The sequence below is a fragment of the Chamaea fasciata genome, unplaced genomic scaffold (genome assembly GCF_029207755.1).
Source record: "Chamaea fasciata isolate MVZ Bird 193981 ecotype frontalis unplaced genomic scaffold, bChaFas1.0.hap1 SCAF_10, whole genome shotgun sequence".
Classification (NCBI taxonomy): Eukaryota; Metazoa; Chordata; class Aves; order Passeriformes; family Sylviidae; genus Chamaea; species Chamaea fasciata.
This window is the reverse complement of record NW_027094095.1, coordinates 4,929,306-4,943,979: the sequence shown is the minus strand read 5'-3', so window position 1 is coordinate 4,943,979 and position 14,674 is coordinate 4,929,306.

Below are 14,674 nucleotides of genomic sequence, written 5' to 3'. Positions count from 1 at the left end.
TTCAGGGAGGTGACAGCTGGGGCCGGGGTGGGGTGTCTTGAGGGGACCCCCAGATCCTCTTTGACGGCTCCCTGGGCTGCAGCAGGGGCCTGAGCCTGGAAGAGCTGGCAGCACGTCCCTGCTGCTGCTGGGTCACTGCTAGGTGGCAGCCGAGGCCAGTGCTCAGCAGCTCAGCTCCCTGCAGCCTCACACTCCTCTTCTCTGGGGGCCTGGGAGGGTGAGGGGATGAAGAACATCCTGCTCAGTGTGCAGGTCCCCGTGCCCAGCAGGAGCTGCCTCTGTCCTGCTCCCCGCCTGGGGTGCAGCAGGCCCCCAGCTGCCTGGGCATGGAGCTGGGAGATTTGGGGGTGGGTGCCACTGCTGTTTCAGGGCATTGGGAATGGGGAGATGCCATGGGGTCTGGAAGGAGCGGTGTGGATACTGGGAGCTTCCCCTGTGGTTTGGGAACTCCCAAACCTGCCAGTTTGGGTATGGAGGGAGCATATTCCAGCACATCACTCTTTCTGCACCCTGGGTACCTGCTGAAGGTGGGCTTTAGGGCCTTGCTGCCGTTCCATGTACCTTTCCTCGTGCTGAACTTCTCAGGCTTTCTTTTTTCTTTGCAGTTTTGCCATTCACATGTTGTCAGCAAGTGCTTGATTAGTTTTCCATGCACTTTCAATCAAGATAAAAGGTGAAGAACTGAACCTTAACTCTGAGCCTGGACCCCCCCAGCACCTGAGGGATAGAAAACCCACCTGGAGCGGCTCCCCTGCTCCAAGGTGATCCGAACTGCTCTTCCCAGCTCTGGGAATCTGAGTTGCTCTTCCCAGCATCTCCCTTTCCGGAGCAGTTGAGCTCACATTCCTCATGCCCAGCAGGTCCCTGTTTGTACATTTGTTGCCTAAGGCAGTGGAAAAAAGAGAAAGATACCTCAGGGACTGAAAAATGATGCTGTATTCATGTCCTTGCTCTTGGGCATTGCAGTGTGCCAGTGACAGGTGGTGGGGAAGGAGGGGCAGCTGTGCCAGGCACTGGGATAAACCTTGTCAATTTTGAAGGAAGTCAGACCCACAGAGGTGTCTGATGGAAGGACGAGGGTGCTCTGCTCTGCAACAACCCTGCAGGTGTCATGTCCCTGAGGGATCTGGAGTTGCCCCCCCTCCTCCTTGTGGGGCACTGGGGAGCCCAGTGTGGATGCCCCTCATCTCAGGGTGTGCATGTAAAGGGGTCCCGCTCCTCCAAAGGAGCTTGGGGTGAAGCTGCTTTCCCCTCCCTTGTCCCGGTTTCCTCCAGCTGTGGGGCAGCTGTGCTGCCAGTAGAGGTGAGAGTCGGAGTCCCTGGGGAGAGGACCAAAATGTTTAGAGGAAATTAAAAATTGAAAGGCAACGTAGCTCTGCAGCTCTCCCTAAAAGCTGGGGTTAAGCAAAACACCAGCAAGGTGTGTGCTCCAGGGATTTGCTAATGGACTCGGGGACGGGAGGGGTCTGGGGTCAGCCCTGGCAGGTGGATGGAGCTGGAGCGGGTGATTCTTCCCCCTGCTGGGCTGGTGGGAAGCAGGAAACGAGGTGTCGCTGTGGCTGGGGCCATGCCCGTGAGAGCAGAGCCACACCTGGACCACCTCAAGAAGGACCCAGGTACCCCCGGGATGTGGCCGGGTCTGGGAAGGGTGAGGAGCGACGCTCCGGGCAGGGATTTTGTTTTGCGGGGTGTGTTTATGGAAGAGTTTCTCCTGACCGCCGCGGTAATCGGGTACTTTGAGTTTTAAACGGGATGTCAGGAAGGATTTGGCTGGCGAGGAGGATGGGAAGTGACAGCTCGCTTTGGGTGAGCAGTGCTGCAGAGGTGGCCGAACACCTCCCTCCCTCCCTCCCTCCCTCCCTCCCTCCCTTCCTCCCGTCGCTGCGGCCAGGCAGGAGCGGAGCTCGGGGTTCCCAGGCTGTGCTCCGGGGACACGGGTGGTCCTGGGCGGGCCCTGCGGTGGTCGCTGTGCCTCTGCCATCTCAGCGAGGGTGACATTTGCAGATCGATGCCTCAGCCCATCCCTCCCCACCCCCTGCACTTTTGAGTCAAGCCATGCTTTGCAACGTGGGGTTCAGCTGAGAAAATCATTTGGGCTTGAAAACCAAAATTGAGTGCTTCTGACCCTAAAAACGTTGGTGTTTTTATTTTTAGATGGGGTTTTTTGAGATGGAAATTGAATCTTTTCCTTGTTTGGGGAGGATAAAAGTGCATTCAACTCTGCATCAGATTGTTTCACTTGACCCACGAGTAAATGCTTTTCTTTCCTCTGACCTGAAAGGCTTTCTTTTTCTTTCCATTTGGCAAGAAAAAGGGAAAAGCCAAATCTTGGTACAGGTCACTGCAAAATAAGGTCTGGAGCTGGAGCTTTGCAGCCTGAGCGCTGTGCCAAGACCCATCAGCTCTTCCTGCTGATCCCAGGAGTGGCTCCCTTTTTCTTGCAGTAAAAAGTCCTGGTTTTGCCTTGCATTTTGCTGTGAGAAAATGACTGCCAGGCAGGAGAGCAGGCTCTGGCTGCTGAGTTTTGGATGAGCAGAGATGCGAGCAGCACTTGTGCCTTGCTGGCCTTTTGGAGGACATCCCTGGGATGGCTCGTGCAGGCTGGCCACCACTGCATCTCTGCAAAGGCCCATTTGGGTGGCTTCAGGGGAAATGCCAAGATATCCCTGCTGGCAGGAAGGAATGTGTGGGCAGCAATTCTGCTGGAGCATGCCTCAGGTGGGAAATGGTGCTTTTTGGTTGAACCAGGGCTGTGCTCTGGGGTTGGGTGTAGGCTGCAAGGATCTGCCCCGCAGAAACAGGGGCTGTGGGTGTCCTCCTGAGCACCCCTTGCATCCAGGTGGGTTCTCCCATCTTGCACCTAGCTGCTCAGGTGTCGTTTCCAGTGTCAGTGGCACCACTCCAAGCACAGCATTCAAAGGGGAGGGAGAAAGGAGGGAGCTCCTTGTGGATGCTGTGGAATGCTTTGACCTCGCAGGCAGCAAGAAGAAGGGGGGCAGATGGTGTGGTCTGTTCTGCATCCGAAGTTTAGGACCAGCTGGAATTGGGACTGCTGCTGGTGAAACCCTTTCCTGGTGCTGCTGCAGTAGAGGACGATTGGCTCCTTCCTACTGACAATGAGTTGGCAGGGCAAGTGAGGAGGGCTTGGGATGGGCGAGGCTCCCCCTGGCCCCCGCTGCCCTCACCCTCCGTGAGCAGGCTCCTCACCCCTCTCTGCTGCCGGGAGGTTTCTTTTCTGATTCGGCTCTTCCAGGGCAGAAGCTGATTGCAGAGGGGTTGCGATCTCACTTGTGCTTTTAATCCCACTGCTGTCAAGCTCCATTAGGAGGTTTGGCATCATCTCACTACCTCTGGGGCCAGGCCGCCGTTTGCCCAGCCTGAAATGAGGACAAGTCCAGGCTACGCTGGAGCAAGCAGGGGCCGGGTAGGCAGGGATGATTTAGGGGCCACGGCTGCCCCCACTGCTCCCCCAGCACTTCCAGACATTGAGAGGGGCTGTGAGAAGTGTCAGAGCAGCTCGTTCCACTGGCCTGGCCACTTTGGGAGTGGGACAGAGAGGAGCTGGGATGGCAGAGAGCCGCTCCCCAGGCACTGGAGGTGCTCGGAAACCTTTCGGCGCCGCAGGCTCAGCCCACGCGCTGCTCCAGCTGCATTTGGGTGACCCGGGGCCGAGCTCCCCCCGCTCCTGCCGCACACGTGTGGCCGCGGCCGGGCTGCGTGCGGAGCTGGGCATCCCCGGCTGCCGCATGAGGCTCCTCAGCCGGAGCCAGCGCAGGGGGCTGCGGGAAGGGAAGCGAACGGGGCAGAAACTGGGGCTGAGCGTCCTTCCCAGTCTCACAAATCGGGCTGCACGGCTCGGCAGTGCGAGGGGAAGGTGGTGTCGCTCCTCCCTGTGCTGGCCACCCATGTCCCATGAGTAGCTCCCTGGATTTCCAGGCCCGTATGCTGCAGGGGGGGCTGCCCTAGGACCAGCCTGGCTCCTCATTGCTCTCCTGGGCTTGTTCACAGCAGTTCTGAAGTTCTGTCTGCCCATGTGCTTGCAGCTATCTGGAAAGGAGCTGACATATGACAAGAACATGAGGAAGGGCAGGGCAGGTGGGAACACAGAGAGCCAGAGCCCTGCAGGCTCCTGGGGGATGTCTGTGTGGTCATTGGGGTAATATCTCAATCTTCCCTGATCTCCCTCTCACCTATGCTGAAGGAGAGCAGAGCCAGGCTTGTCTGCCCACGGCCAGGATAGCCCATGCCAGGGTTTGAGCTGGCAGCGCTGCCTTGATTATGGCCAGAGTGTGATTTTGAAAGGCTCCCGTGCAGCCAGGAAGGTTGGAGAGGACTCTGCTCCCTAAAGAAGGGAGAAAACCTTCCAGTGTAGGTCTTTGCCCAGCCCTGTGCAGGGGCTAGGGTGTGCTGGTTTGGGTTGGGGTAGCACCACTGCACCCTTTGCTCCTTGCTGATGGCCTCTGAAGCTTGGCAGTGGATGAGCCTGACTTTTTCTTCCCTGTGGGTTTGCCCCATGCTGCCCTGTCACGTGGATGGCCTGTGGGTGATTCCTGGGAGGATGCTCCAACAAAACCACAGAGCTTGTGTTACCATGAGCCCGGAGAGGTGGTTGGTGTATGTGTGGTAGGGTCATCCTTGGCTGCAAGGTGTTAATTTTCTGCTCCGTCTGTCCTTCCTACTCTGTTAAGAATCACCCAAACACCCCCTTTTGGCCTGGGATGGGCTTTTCCCTGTGCCTGCTGCTGGCCCTGCTTGGAGCCACATGAACCACAAATCCCTCTGGGCATGTTTTCCCTACCAAGCCAGTGCTGTGTCTGTGCCCACAGTGATCGATGGGCCTCTGCCAAGACAAGCAGGGCTGTGGCTTGGCAAGCACAGAGACCCCTCAGCAATCGATGCACCAAGGAAATCCCTGAGAGCCGACCAGCATCATCTCCCTGCAGCCCATCTCCCCGAACCAGGAGGGCACTGGAGGAGGGTAAAACCTCCTTGCTGAGGGAGAGCCCCAGGTTGCTCACAGGGTGGGGCATTTCCTTCCTGGAGCCAGGAAAAGCAGTTCAGATCCATCAAATATTTAGGCTTCATGTTTGTGGGTGGGCAAAAGGAAAGCTGTGTCTCATGTACCCGCTAGTGGTGGAAAGGACATCAGCACTTTCCCCATGGAATCCCTGTGTTGGCTGGGGAAAACCCTGCCTCCTCACATATGCTGGGCAAGAAGGGTGAAAATCAACAGGATTTTTAATTTATCCAGGTTTTCTACGGGCATCACCATTCTCTTAGCTGTCCCAGTGGATGCAGCTGGTGGTGCTGTCCCTTCCCCCTTTTTTATCTCACACTTGCCCTGACCCCATGAGGGAGCCTGTTCCCTTTGTGTGGCTCACTCTGTGTCCCCTGGGGAAGAGGAACCTGGAGGGATGTGTTTAGTCAGCTCAGGGCAAACATCCCAGTTCAGACTGAACAGTCCAAAATGTAATCTGGGATATTTTCCACACACCTGAGCTATCTCAAGGTAAGGTAAAGTGCATCCTTAGCTCCTGGCAGGGTCTAGGACCACACTGGTAAAGTACCCCATGGGCTACCCAGATTTGCCCTCCACAGCTTTAAATCCTGTGCCTTGATCCCCCTGGACTTTCAACCTTCTTCCCATGTCCCTGGGATGGGGGAATGGGGGGAGCAGCTCTTGCTCCCAGGTGGACGCTCTGGGAGTGTGAGGGGTTAATACTACCCTGCTGCCTAATCACAGCCCAAAGCTGTAAACCCCCGGGGGAACACCATTGCAGCTTTGGATGTAAAGTACTCAAATCTGAGCTTTCATGATATTTGTCTTCGGGAAGGAGAAAGCACAACTCTTGGCTAACGACATTAGCCAAGGCTCATTCTGTCTTTCCTCCAGCGCAGACGGATGGGCAGCTCCATGTGTCCCTGTGCACAGCCCCGGTCCTCGAGACCCGGGCTGGAGTTCCTAGATAGTTGTGGTGATGGAGAAAGATCCTCTTTTGGGCAATGCACCCTCCCTTGACCAACTCCTGGGGGGAAACAGCCATCTGCCCTATTCAGTGGGTGTGCAGGTGCCACAGCACATCTCTCCCCCAGCCCACTGGGAGGGGGGGTCTCCGCAGCCCCCTAAACACATCAGATTGGGGGGGCGGGGGGGAGTGCAGCTGCACAGAGACCTTCCTGTGACACTGGTGCCTGCTATGTGCGATCCCTGGGTTGCAGGATGGGCACATCCTTCAGACAATGGAGATGTTGGGGCTGCTGGGCAGCTCCTGCTGAATATTCCCTGTGTGGCCGGGCTCGTTTTTCAGTGTTTGTGCCAGCAAAAGCAAACCCACCGAGGTGTACGATGACTAATGAATGCACATCTGGCACGGGAAATGTGCTGTGCGGTGGGAAGCTGTGAATTAGCTCCCCTGAGATCTCCCCAGGGAGCAGGCAGGTTTGGGAGGCTGTGGCCATATGCCCCTGGATGGGGATGAGAGGGATGAATATCCAGTGAGGGGTGAGGGTATCACAGGATCGTGCCGAGACATTGTAACGTATGCATAGGCTCACCCCCCCAACCAGAGATACAGAAACGTGCTCTGGCTGGCTCCCGAGGACCTTTCCATGTGTTAATCCCCCATTTTCAGCCCAGAAGCTCTGGTGTTGAGTGCACAAGGCAACTAGTGAGGCTGAAACCTGTGAGGAGCAGGCTAGATGCAGGTGAGGACAGAATTTGGCACTGTCAGGCTTTTTCTGATTGATACAGCAGCCTTGGGCTCTGCTAAAATGAAAATAAAAGCAAGATCCAGCACAGAATGAAATAAATTCTCCTGCCAGCAGCTGCTCAGCTCCTGAACATCCTCCAGCATCAGCGTTTTGGGCTGGTGGAAATGCTGGCCTGAACAGGAAGGAAATGATTGATGTGCTGGAGTGCAGGAGGATGAGGTGTACCGAGGCAAGGGCACCCCTGAGCAGGGCTCTGCAGCAGGGCTGGGGCTCTGTGCACACACCTGGGCATCTTGTGGGGTTTGCATGTGCAGATATCATGGAAGAAGCACCTAAACTAAGGACTCGCTGAGTTATTTACCTGAACGTTCATCCTCATGTAAAAGCGTGTGAAGTATCATTATGGAAAGAGAAGCCTGGGGGCTTAGATTTTTTCACAACAGAGAAAAACCCAGAAGCAACCAAAAGTATTTTATGTTGTTTTGTTTTGTTTTGTTTTGAACTAGTCAGTGAAATCCTTTCCAGCATGGGAAAGATGGGATTTTATAAAACTCACAAGAACTTCCCGTGCTGATACTGGATTAGCTGCAACACTTTCAAGCTTTCAAGTCAGTTATACGTGCGGGTACTGCAACATCTGAGGGTTGCAGAGGGTGAGAGTCTGGCAGGCTCATGATCTATCTATTGCCAGGGTACCTGTGTTCCTGGGGCCTGGGCATGCTGAGCCGTTTGTGGTGCCCTGGCAGCAGCTGATCCCGACATGCCAACAAGGCAGGATGCTTTGCAGGTGCTTTGTGTTGCTCTTGCCCCAAAACAAACTGAAAGGAGACCTTGACAAGTATTTTGTATCAAACCGCTGCTTGATCCGCCAGTAGTGCTAACCTCAAACACTCTGAACACGCCAGCTGAGCCTCCCAAGCCGTGTGTTTTATTTAAAACCACATCGACTGAAAACAAAAACTTTGGCTTTCATTTTCCTCCCCGTTGCGGAGCATCTGGCGCTCCTGTTTCTGAGCTTTTCCCAGCCACCACGAAGGGGGGAATCCCACCTTCTCTGTTCTGTTTGGTCACCCATGCATTGCCTTAAAAAATAATGAAACAACAATAGGAAAGACAGCTTGAGGGGGAAAAAAAATGAGACCAGCACTGAAATCAGACGAGCTGATAACCTGCTCGCTGGAGCGATGCCGTTTCACATTCGCTTTGTTGTGGTCTCCTGCAGCGCCTGCCTGCTTTGGGCCAGAGCCACGGGGCTGATGGAGGAACATCATCTGGATCTAGGCAATCTCAGCTCCATGTAAGCCAAGTGACTCCTTAATCCCAAAGAAACTCTTTTTCCATGTCCATCCATGGAAACGGCAAAATGTCAGTTCCTGAATTAGCTGTAATAATGCCTCCCATGGCCCTGGCAGCGCTTGCTGGGGAGAGAAGTGGCTCTCCCTGCATCCTGGGCTGTCATCACCTCCTTGCATCCTGCCCAGAGCAGCCCAGGAAATGACTTTGTCACTTTTCCTGGCCTCCTCCTCCGTGCTCGCCTGGCTGTCTCTAATTCCTGTCCCTCCAGCAGCTCTGAAGCCCAGCTAACGGGAAAATGCATCTCTACCCCCCTGTGCAGAAATACTCCGCGTGCTCGCTCTTCTCGCCCAGTGCTCCTCTGTATTTGCCAGCCCTCTGATGTGCTGGAGTGGATGATGTGGATTCCCCGACCGGCGGGGGAATAGGGAGGCTGTTCCTGGCCGGGCTGAGTGCAGGTGTTGGTGTGTGCCACGCAGCCCTTCATCCCACAGCAGCCCTTCATCCCACAGCAGCCCTTCATTCCACAGCCAGCAGGCGCTTGAATCCTGCAGCACAGAGGGTAAGTGCTGTGGCAGGACCCACTTATCTCTCCTTTGCATTTCATAATTCATCCTGCCCTTTTGCTGAAGGCGCACAGCCGTTTGCATCCAAACGAGCGTTCATTTCCTCCCGGCTCGGCTCTGCTGCTGGATCCTGGGGAGGAATCAGCGGGTCGGGCTCCTGGCACGGGCAGCCGGCAGCTGCAAGGGCTGGGCTGGAAGAACAGGGAGAGCAATCCGTGCCCAACGGGATGCCCTGACGGACGGCAAGGTGACGGAGGAGAAGGTGAGTGGTGTTTTCTGTCCAGCTTTCTAGCTTGCTCTGCAGGGAGGAAAAGTATCCGTGGTGTCTTGTCCTTAGAAACTGAAACACAGGAGAGTTTGCCTGCCTTGCTGTGGCAGAGGTTCTGCATTGATCCCACCAAGCTGCGCTGCCTTGCCATGGCTTTTGTGCCCTGTTGAGACCAAAATCAGAGAGAAGCAGGCAAACACATGTTCTCCTGGCACAGCAATCCTCACACTCGCAGCGGTCAGCTTGTGGTTCAAGGCACGAGATTCAATTATCTTTATCGTAGCTCCCAGCAGTGAGCAGCTCTCTGCTTCCAAAGGCAATGCCAACTGCAAGCTGTACCTTCTCCACCTTAAGCTCTTGCTTTGGAGCTTCAAAGCTTCCCAGCAGCTGGAAACTCTTACTGGGGATAATACCTTTTATGTGTGTGTGGCTGCCCGGTGCCAGCATGGGCTTGGGGCACACAGCAAAGGGCTGAGCTTGCAGCAAAGCCAGCAGTGGCTCCGGCCTCACCCTGGGGAGCCAGTGCCTGCTAAGGGAGATGTGTTCTTCAGGGAGTCATGGAGGGTGGTTCGTTCTGTCTGAAAAACGGTGGACAGGTTCGGCACCCCTACCCCTGGGCCTGGCTCATCCCTGTGGCAGTGGTGTGTGATGGGTTTTTCTCCTGGCTGTTTGCAGAGGCAGAGGAGTACAAGTAGCTGGGACACGGTGAATGGATCAAGCCAGAGCCTCTGGACACCCAGCAAGCAGCCACGGCAGTGCTGACATCAGGAGACACCCTTAGGGATGGGGGTGCTCGGGGGACTACAAGAGTGGCTTTGGGGTGCCCGGTGTGCTGCAGGACCTGGGCACGGGGATGTTGCAGGTTTGACAGTGACTGGGGTGCTGTAGGGCTTGTCTTTGGGGGTAGCCTGAAGGTGCCCAAGAGTTGGGGGGTGCTGCCAGTGTGTGCTCCCCCGGGAGAGGATTAGGCTTTGTGCGTGTTGAGTGCGTGTCCCCCCTCTTCCCCCTGCCGTGGGGCCAGGGGGCGGTGCTGGGGGCGGCAGCTCCGGCCCCGGCAAACTCCTCCCCCGCGGCCGGACCCGCCTGGGCGCTCCCACTCCACCGCTCCGCTGATTATTCTTCTTCCTATTATTTATTATTCCCGCTGTTATTGCTCTTGTCTTCCGCCTCTTCCTCCGGCCCTCCCCCGCGGTCCCGGCCCGTCCCCGCCCCAGCCGCCGCCGCCGCCGCGCTCCGGACCCGCCGCCGCCCGCTCCTGCCCGGCCCGGGCGCCCAGGTAGGGCTCGGGCATCCCGCCGCCCTCCTCCCCCTTTCCGCGGCTCTCCGGGGACGTCGGGGCCAGGGAAAGGCTCTGGCAGGGATTGGGGCTGCGATGGAAAGGGGAAAACCCGAGTGGTGCTCGAGTGGTGGGGGCGCCTAGCACAACGGGCTGGGATGCTCGGGTGGGATGTTCCCAGCATCATCCTGCTCCCAGCATCTTCCTGCTCCCAGCATCTTCCTGCTCCCTGCATCCCGGGGCTGCGCAGAGTCCCCGCACCACAGCTTCGTCTGGGCGAAGCTCCGGGGTTGTGGTGCCCTACAAGATCCTGACTTGTTTTCTCAGGGTTGTGTGGTCTGACTTAGTGCTGTGCCGGACTTGTTCAGTCTCTGTGAACTCTGATGGCAGCTCGGGTGGGTAGGACAGAGTTTTGCCGTCTCTAAACCTACTTCTTTGCAGCCACTTGAAGTTTTGGAAGTCCCAAGCCAGGGGCTTAGCCTTCTGCTCCCTCTCCTGGGGCCCAAAGCTTTGCCATTCATCAAGGACATGTCAGCCCATCAAATCTCCAACCTCACCACCAAACCTCTCCACAGAAATGGTGGCTGCCTTTGCTGAAGTGGAGGAAATCAAATCCTTTTGTTTATTCCGAAGGATCTCTGTTTTATCTCTCACTGGGCTGCAGTAATTAAAGGAGACCTGTGCCTGAGCTATTTGCCTGCCTTTTGTTTTCTCTTAAGGTTATCCTTGAGGATTTTATTCCCTCCAAAAGGGCATGTGGAAACGTTTAGTGTTTTCAGCTGTATTTCATTTGTGTACTATTGATTGTCTCTCCAGCAGAGAGATTTTCTAAGGGGTGGTGGAATATTCCACCCCAACCGAGGCTTGTGTTTCTGGGACTGTTTTTTTTCCCTTTCCCCAGCTTTGCCCCTTGCTTGCCTAAGCCACAGAATTCCCTGTGATGCTGTTTGAGGGATTCTGTGTGTACTGGGGCTGCTGGTTGGCATTCAGCTTTGTTCCTGCAGGATCCAAAGGGTTCTAACCTGGGCTTTGCCAGGGACTGGGAGAAAAGGCTTCTCCTAGGAAGGACTTTTTCACCTGTTGAAAATCCAGGAGGGGAGAGCATCAATAGGCTGCCATTCTCAATGTGATGGTGAACATCAGAACAGTGAGTCCGATCCTATTCCAGCACCATCTCTGCTGGGATGTGAAGTCCTCGTCCATCTCTTTCCAAAGTCTGGATTTCAGCCTGGCAACAGGCCTGAGGACAGCCAGCTCCAGAGACCTGCTTAGCAGAGGCAGCCCAGCCCTGCACTGCTCCTGCCCAAAAGACCCTTTGCAGGGTGGAAATCAGGTGTGAAGGATTTTCCACTTGGCAAACCCTCCTCCGTGGAGAAATGCAGAGCATCCTCCAGCCATTTTTCATGGGGCTTTTTGGGTGCATGACTGACAGGAGAGCCGGGCAGCTGCGTGTGTCTGCTGGGAAGAGTTAGGATGGAGCATTGAGCTGCTCCCAGCTGGTGCAGGATCACCCAACTTAGCCATGGGCACAAACAGGAACACAAGATATGCTCCTATTTCCTTTGTGGTCATGCCTCAAATCTGATAGCCCCTGGGCAAGTGGCAAAGAGAAATAAGGTCAGGCTGTGGTGTTCCCTTTGTTCTCTGCCCTGGCTGCCTCCACTTTCTCCCCCTCCATCCTCCATCCCTGCTGCCCCCTATCCCTTCTTGCATCTCTGCCCTCCTAACCTTCCCTGTCGCTGCTTTCCCACCAGGATGAAATATTTATCGTGGCTCCGTTACCCTTGTTTTCTTGAAAGGGAGTTTCACACTTCATTTGCAGGAGACATTCAGAAACTTCACGTCGGGTTTTCCTTCTCACTGGGCTCGTGTGGCGGTCAGTGTGTGCGTGACCACCCCGGACGGCCCCGCTCCTGCCTGATGGGGCTGCTGTGAGGTGGAGCATCCTGAGTGATGGATGAGTCTGTAGCCCTGCTGTGTGATAAATCAACGAGAAAAAGAACCTGGTCTGAAATCCAGCAGAGTTTAGCTCTGCAGGGCCGGCCCACCCGTGCCCAATTGCATTGTGCTTCCTTGCTCTGGCTGGGATGCACTGGGTGAAAGGAGTGGGAGTAGTCCTGTAAAGCAACTGCAGGGGAGCTTTTCCCGTAGCTTTATGGAAAAGTCAGTCCTGGACCTGATGCTGGAATGACTCCACTTGGCTTTACCACAAGCAGTGGGGTTTGGGTCAGGTGCTGTGCCTTGTGTTTGACCCCAGAGCAATGCGTGGCTGCAGCTTTCCCTGGTGTGTGCAGCTATGGGGCTGTGGTCCAGGATCCCGATGGATGGGCAGTCTCTGACAGATGGATTCCTGGTGGCTTGGAAGGCAGAGCTGTGGCTGGGTGACCCTGCCCATTCCATGGGGTGTCTGTTTCCAGGCGGGCTGTCCTCACACAGCACACTGTTGGCATCGTTGTGGGTTCTCTGGGTGTATGAACTGCAGAGCAGGAAAGGGGAAGTGTGGCTTTCCCATCCCTGCATGGGGCAACTTTCCAGGAGGACAGAAGCTCAGGTCGATGTCAGTGGATTCACTCTGGTGAGAAGGGAAGGAGTGGCTTCCCAGTGTGTGTCCTGAGGAGGGATCTCTGGAAGTCAGAGTGGCTGAAAGCTCCTGTTCCCATGGGTGGTGTGGCTGTCACTGGGTCTGCATCCCACTGGGAAGGATGAGGTATGTGGGCTCCTTATGGGTGGTGTCAGTAGCGTGGGGTTTCCCTGGATGGCCAGTGGTGGGGTTTGGGCTGGTTCCCCTCCAGGCTGGCTGGTTTTTAGCACGGCCACTTAGTGGTGTCCTCAGGATGGGAGGAGCAGCTCACCCCTGTGTCACATCCAGCTCGCTGCCTGGCTGATCTGCGCTGGCTCCCGTGCAAATCCCACCCTGCTCCTGCTATGGAGTCCTTGGAAGCCCAGGGGGAAGTTACAAACACTTGTGTCCCCAAGGCTAGGAAATGGTCACCCAGAGGCCCTGGAGATGGGCATCCAAGCTCTGGGGAAGTCACGTCTCCTCCCTGGAGCTCAGGGATGAGCAGCTGGTGGCAGCTGCCTCATCAGGCAGACAGAGGCAAATGAAGAGAAGATCAGAGAGTTTTCTGGGTTGTTTTTGGATCCCGATCACAAAGCCACACTTCCAGAGCCAGCAGCTGGCCCTGATGTCTGGCCCCACCAAAAAGAGACAGTCTGTCTGCCTTGTGCTTTCGGGGAGGCTCCGAGAGCCCTCCTGACTGTAGTACTGGTGCACGTGGGAGGCTCCTCTCCCTGTATTGCTGCCTGAATGCAATTAGGCTTTAATGAGTCATTAAAATAAATCTCTGTTTCTACTCCAAGCGAACATGCCGGGGGGATGCTGGCAGTCGGAGCAGCAGGTCTTGCATCATGCGGAGGAAGAGGCTGCCCTTCCCCGTGCCCTCCTCCCTAGGGCTGGCACCCTCCATCTCCCTTTCCCATGGAAAAAAGACATTTCCCAAGCACTGTGCAGATCAACAGTTACTGTGAGAGTGGGATTAAACTCTAACCAGCCCTAGAGTTGGATTTTTTGCTGGAGGAGCTGTGACCTGGGGGAGTTGTCTGTTCCCTGGTGCCAAAGGGCTCCTGGCCTGCTGGAAGTGGGCAGAGATGTACCTGGTTTGTTAGAGATGCTGATGGCCGTGTCCTGTTTAACCCTTGCCTGGATCTGGTAGGCAGCTGGCCTGCCACAGAGAGATCTCAGCTGGCCCCATGGCTGGATGAAGATGAATATGAGGCAAGCAGCAAAATGTGAAAGGGAAAGTGCAATGAATCACTGACAGGCGTCCATATAGTTTTCCTAACTGTAATGTAAATGGAATTTAAAGACCTCCTGAGCCAAGAAGGGTGGTGGTGGCCCCTCACCCTATGGGCAGACACACAAGGCTCATCTCCCTTCATTTCTCTTAACTGGCAAACAGTGCAATTACCCCTAATGATGTCTATGCTAATTGAATCCCTCCACAGTGGCTGTCTAGCAAGCACACATGCAGGGAGGAGGGCAGATGCTGGCAGAACACAGGGGGACATCCCCTGCGTGTCCCTGAGGAGCAGCACCCTTCAAACATCTGTCACTGTTTCAGCCACCAGTCCCCAGGCTGCGGGAGGGCACGGGTTAAACCCAGGGGGCGAGACAGAGAATTTATTTTGTGTTTTATTTTAGCAAAACACGTAAATTGGGTGACGCCGCGGCACAAGGGATCCGCCCCGGTGTGCCGCGCCAGGGGGACTGCAGCTGATGGGATTACAGAGGCTCCAGGCTCATCCAGAGCTTTTCCCCTGGGCTTTGCTTTCGGGAGCAGAGCTTGCTGCTACAAGGAAAGGTTTTGCACAAGTTGTGTTTCATGTGTCAGGCTGAGAGGAGCTGGGATAGGGAAGCAAGGACAGATCCGTGTGGGCACTGGGAAACTGGGGAAAGAATTTTCATGGGAATGGTGGAAATGAGGTGGGAAGGGTGAGATGGCATCAATGTCCAGGGCAAGAAGGGTGGTGATGAAGTGATGCCTTGGAGGAGAAGCTGTC